The 5,818-nt window shown below is 43.1% G+C and overlaps 1 non-coding gene across 1 annotated transcript; it reads right to left on the bottom strand.

The window, feature by feature from the left end:
* Positions 1-5,273: 5,273 nt before the first annotated feature.
* LOC114489296 lies at positions 5,274-5,437 on the bottom strand. The gene has a single exon (XR_003683862.1). It is a non-coding gene; the product is annotated as a U1 spliceosomal RNA (small nuclear RNA).
* Between the last annotated feature and the right edge of the window lie 381 nt (positions 5,438-5,818).

Here is a 5,818-nt window from a genome sequence, read left to right on the forward strand (position 1 = left end):
CCCCTTCCTCTAAAATCAATAAATTAAATTTTTTTAACTATTCTCCACCATACAAAAGATCAATTGTGTGACAACACCTGCCAAAGGCAGGAAGGTCCCTAATGCATGTTAAAGTTCAGTGTGGCTCAGTCAGTAATCTACCTTCCATGCCAATACCTACCTTCCATGCCAGGTATATAGGTGTGATGACAGAAAACCTGTTAGTGTTGTCAGACTGGTTTAGAATCACAGAAATGGTATCTCAAACTAACTCCACTACTTGAAAGGCTGGTAAAAAGATGTACACAGTTCCACCTGGAATTATCAGTGGAATAAGGACTGACTTGTTTACCAAGTAGAGCTGAGGATAGGACTGTTTGACAGTGAAACCGGAAAAGCCAGCATTCGTGCTTCCCGGTACCCACCAGAACCAGTAAGCAGAGACAAGGATTGAATCTTTATGGGTGCTTTATTCAGATGCCAGCGCTCTGAGAAGACAATGGGTTATGTACTCTCAAAAACTGTCTTAACATCTCATCTCAAGCCGACCTTTTTATAAGGAGAAGAAAGGGTAGGTAAGGGGTCTGGAAAAAAAGTTAATTAGGTAAGAGTTTCAGCCCAGAGGTTATTTTCCTAGTACTGCTTTATCATTTGATCTACGATTCTGCATCTGTGTCCCTCCCTGGCACACAGTGGCTCAGATACCACTGCCACCGTCTGCAGGCCCCTCGGACACAAGGTTGAGTTGCTTGTTGACTTCTTGGAGTTACGAATTCCAGCTCTTGGAATAACAGCTTTCCACACGCTTTAATCTCTTAAGCATATCAACTATGACTAAAGCTAAAATCTTTAGCTCCAGTTCCCCTATCAGCAACATGAACACCATATATACTTAAATGTACTACTGATTTTATGACAAACTACACAAAATCTGGTAAAGACTATGCCATACACTTCCAGCAGGTGTTTATTCACAGGCGCAACTTAATCACAGCTGCAGTGCATTCTGGGAAGGGTAGAGAGAACATTCTTCTTAACTGAGTCCTATAAGTCATGTACCAAAAAAATTGTCCCGGAGGAATTCTCTCACTCAACCCCCAATCTATCAAGGTCTGCCTAACTTAGTGCCTCATCTCAACTGTCTAGCACTACTACATCTATGGAGGCAGACAGTAATGACCCATATGATGCAGCTGCAAGACTCATGATTGACAAGGCATACAAGGGATTATGGGTAGAGTTTAGAAGACCAGCAGTGGGTCTCTCCTCAGAGTCCACCCTGACATCATTAGAATATCAGTAGCTCAGTGTAGCTTGGTGCTGCTTCATATCGTGGAAGGTGATGATGAAGAAGATATGTTTTCTAGTGCTGAACTCTAAGCCGGACACACATTTCACAGATTACATGTGGTCTGTCAGATGTGACAGTGCCATTAGTCCAACAGTGAGATGGTTAATGACAGCTATAGAAGACGATGTGTTCCATGCACAACTAGAAATGAGCCATGATGTGTTCAAAACTGGATTCCTTGCTTTTCCAAACAGGCGAGGTATTCTGATGAGGCTGTTAATGGCATCACATTCAAGGAAAATACACTATGAAGGAACACTTGGTGGATTTAAACCAATAGAGCTCTATGGGAAGGCATATGTCATGAGGCGCAAGATGGCTATTGCATCATTGCTCAAATCTCATTTTTAACCCTGTACTGCTTGAGACAAACACATATATTGTTAAGGGACCTAACTGCAGGCATATGGCTACCGTGAGTCTGTCTTTTGAAGGGGAGTTAGTGTCACTCTGTCACAGATGACAAAAGTAATTTGTTTCAAGCATACTGTTGACACTTTAATTTTTTGGCCAGATGTTCCTACTGTAGTTTGTTTAGACCTTTGTCATGTAACACATCATGTTTTTTACTTGATAGGGGTAAGTGGGTAAACTCTAGGGTTATTGATGCTGAGTTATGTAATGTAACTTGTGAACACCTGGAAATAAGACCTTCTCAGTTTTATACCAGATAAAAGTTATGGGTTGACCTCAAACAAACAAACAAACAAACAATGCATAAATATGTGGAAAAACAAATCAGTGCTTCCTCTCTAAAGTCAGTCAATACAAGTTTTTTTAAAAAGAAAACACAAAGTAGAATATAATAGAAATAAGGTAACAAGATGGTTGACTCAGGTCCAAAAATGGGTTGCCAAAGTCATCTTTACCGTGACGGTAATAGCCATGACTGTGAAGACCGAGGTACCAGATGTCCAGTTTCCACACGTCTGGCCATTTCCAAGCAGAGATAACATCTATCCCCATTAGAAAATAGGATCCAAAAAAAGAAAATAAAGGCATAACTGAAATCCAGGATAGCCCAATAAAGAACAGTTTTAATGCTTAGTCAATGGTTTTTACTAACATCTCAGCAGAGGGTAGGCTTGTTCTGTGACACGGGGAGTCCACATGCTGTCTCCGTAGACCGCACATCAGAACAGAAGGGGGGTAAAACAAACACTGTGCAGAGTCAGGGACACACCTCGTACAGTGTGTGCTGAGAAAACAGTAGAACTGATAAAATTGGGGTGTGAATGAAGCACATTCTTATCTTTAAAAATACTGTACGGGGGTAGCCGGCTGAATACAATAAAAACGACCATGAACAAGAAGCAGCTCAGAGTGAAATTCACATTTAGCTGTTGCATAGTCGCAGTTTCCTACAGCTTGTCTTTCGTCTTTACCCACGATCGCTGTGCCAGCACTTGCTTCTTGTATCATGCTTCCGTCATCACCACCATCACCAACAGCCCATGTTACCCGTTTCTCCCGTGAGGTTATGCCTTGGCTTTCTGCAGTGGTGCCCTACGACAGCACAAAGCAGCTGAACAATTTCCACAAACACCCATACGTTTTCATGCTCCCCGAGCGTGAGAGATAGACTGATCCCATCCACCACCAGCGCATGCTGAACCACGTGATCCCCTGTCATTCTTCTGGCAAGCTGCCTCAACTGTTCAGCACATTCACTGTCTGATTCCTTGTTTATAAATTCAAGGATATTCATGGGTCTGTGGAAATGTCCACATGATAAACTCACCCTTACAGCTCTTTCATGTTTCTCTCCATTAAGTACCCCATACTTTGATAACAGCCATTCTCAGTGCTTCACTAGTTTCTTGAACTTTATCTTGTAGTCTGTCTTCTACTATAGCTCCAAATAATACCAGGTCTTTCTCCATGAGCTGGAAGACGTTTGCCAATTTCTCTTCCTGTTGCTGCAAGACAGTCCCGGCTTCAAACAGGCATCTATTACCTCATACTCTTTAGTTGTGGACTGTCTATAGGCCATGCCCAGAGGTCTTGAGCCTTTTAAAGTAAAATCATCTACATGAATTCTCTTTTTTTCTATTTGTCCACCTATACATAGGGAGAATTGATGATTCAGTTTAGTACTGATGATGGCTGTAGAAATAAGGATCGCTAGATAAATTATCAAAAATGTATCCATTGACTTTTCTACTCCAGATCATTTCTGTGACTTGCTCTTGTAATTTAATGCCATCTTTGTTTCCATTCCTGTGTTTAACATATAGCAACACCCAAAATTTCTTTTGTGTTTTTAAATCCATTTCACAAAGCCTGACGTTCTGGCCCCAGAGGTCTTACAACTTCTTTCATTTACTGAATTATGAACCATCCATCCTGTGCATGTGTACGAGTAAGTCTGCTTCTGCTTGCTGACATCACAGCTACAGGAGTGCCAACTCTTTGTCATGCTGCTGTTTCTGGAACTGCCACATGTGTCTCTGGGTGAGTTTCCCCACCCAAACTAGCAGCTGCAACATGACAAGAACCATCAAGTAAGTCTGGAGACAGAAGCACCAGACCTGCAGGGAAATTTCATCTTTGGCTCTTCAGATAGCATCATCCACCTGAATGTTTTTTCATCTAGGTCTCACCAAGCTACCACTTCGAACAATGTAAATAGGAGAACTTCATTATCTGAGTTACGTTGCAACCAGCCTTCCCATCCCTGCTTTATGGTGGTGACTGCTGTCACAAAGGAGAATGGAAGTCCACTGGTCCTTGGACTGGTAGGTGTATCATCAATCATAAGCTGAACCAAAAATGTAATAAAATAAAAGTTTGCCACTCTTCTAAACTGTTCAAAGGAGTTCTTTGGAACAAAATTCCACACGGTATACTCAGATGAAATGATCTAGCTCCCTGTAACTTTCTGAGGTGTGTGACGGCCATTCTGAGGAAACCTGGGGGCTACGTGAAAGTTCCCGCGTCACTCTGGGGTGGGTCACACCCCAGCTGCTGCTGGACCCAGTGCCGCAGGCCCCCACCATCGCTGTCCGGTCCCGTGGGACACTGGTGGGGGTCTGCAGGTGGAGGCTGAGGAGCTGGAGGGGGATGCAGGACAGCCCCTCTTCCACTACCACCTCATTCTCGGGAGCACCTGGACCCCACCTCACCTGGTGGCTGAGGTCTTACAGGCCTGGTATAGCTGAGGCTGTCACCGCACCGAGGCCGCCTTCATTCTAAACTAAAGCTTTGCATAGGTGTGTGTGTGTTGGAGAAACCCTAGTACATACAGAGTTCCGTACTGTGATTTCAGGCATCCCCGAGGGGGTGGGGGGTTGGAACATATCCCTGTGGGTAAGGGGTACTGTATCCCATACTGTGTGAACATAGTTCCTTTCCTCCTCCTGCTTTTAAACTTTGTCTCCTGAGTCTTCAGTTGTAATAGGCCGCTCACGTAGCTTCTCCCAAAACACATGAAGTTCTTAAATGTTCCTTTAAGGACCTAGGTAAATTCCTAGCAAGACTTATCCTCTCCCCCAACCTTTGAACTACTGACAATAGAGGGGGAGTCTGTTTCTTCTTTTTTTTTTTATTCAGTGACAGTTGACATTCAATATTTTATATTAGTTTCAGATAGGTTTGATTCTTCAGGCCACATTCATAATAGTAGCCTTTCTCCAAGTTCTTCTCACTGATTTTGCTTGGAATACTGATATTTGGGCAATAATTCCTTCAGGATTTCATTTAGTAATTTAAATTAGTTTTAATTTATTGATTTTAAAGAGTTAAACATCAATTTGTTTTCCACCCATCTCTGCATTCCTTGGCTGGCTCTGTATGTGCCCTGACCAGGGGTTACTCTCGCAACCTTGGCGTCTTGGGACAACGCTCTAGCCAGCTGCGCCGCCAGCCCGGGGATCCTTTCATCATTTTAATTTCCTCCATTATACCACAAAACATTTTGATATGTTCACCAAATTTTTTTTTGCAGGGGAGAGCGCAGACGCAGTTCCCCACTAACACAAATTATGCAGTCGAGTTTCCCATGTTTGAGGGCGTCGCAGGGGTCAGCATATCTGGGGTGCAGTGGGCAAGCCACACCCGGGGGAAACCACCTTTGTGGTCATGGTGTCTCCCCTGCTAGGTAGATATTCAATGAAGATGTTTTGAACTCCTACTATGAGACAGGCATACTCACACAGCAAATAGAGCAGTAAGCAAAATGAAGCTCCCCGCCCTCATGAGGCCTACCTTCCAGTAAACGTTTTCAGTAACCACAGTAGCGAGCCTGTTGTTGATGCCTGTAATGCTGAAGATTTTCCATACTCTGGCTTTGGATGAGAATTACCTGTCTTGTATTTACATCTTTCATGTAACCCGGAGATTTCATCTCCACTCCAGTAAAGTAGTTGCATGTTATTAAGCACCAATGTACTAAAGAAATGTTCAAATGTAACAAGTTTGTGACAAGTTAGCTCAGTAGATAGGAAAGAGTATCATGACATCAGGGTCATTAACTCTTGGGCTTATTCT

Source organism: Phyllostomus discolor, chromosome 14 (genome assembly GCF_004126475.2).
Source record: "Phyllostomus discolor isolate MPI-MPIP mPhyDis1 chromosome 14, mPhyDis1.pri.v3, whole genome shotgun sequence".
In the NCBI taxonomy this organism is placed as follows: Eukaryota; Metazoa; Chordata; class Mammalia; order Chiroptera; family Phyllostomidae; genus Phyllostomus; species Phyllostomus discolor.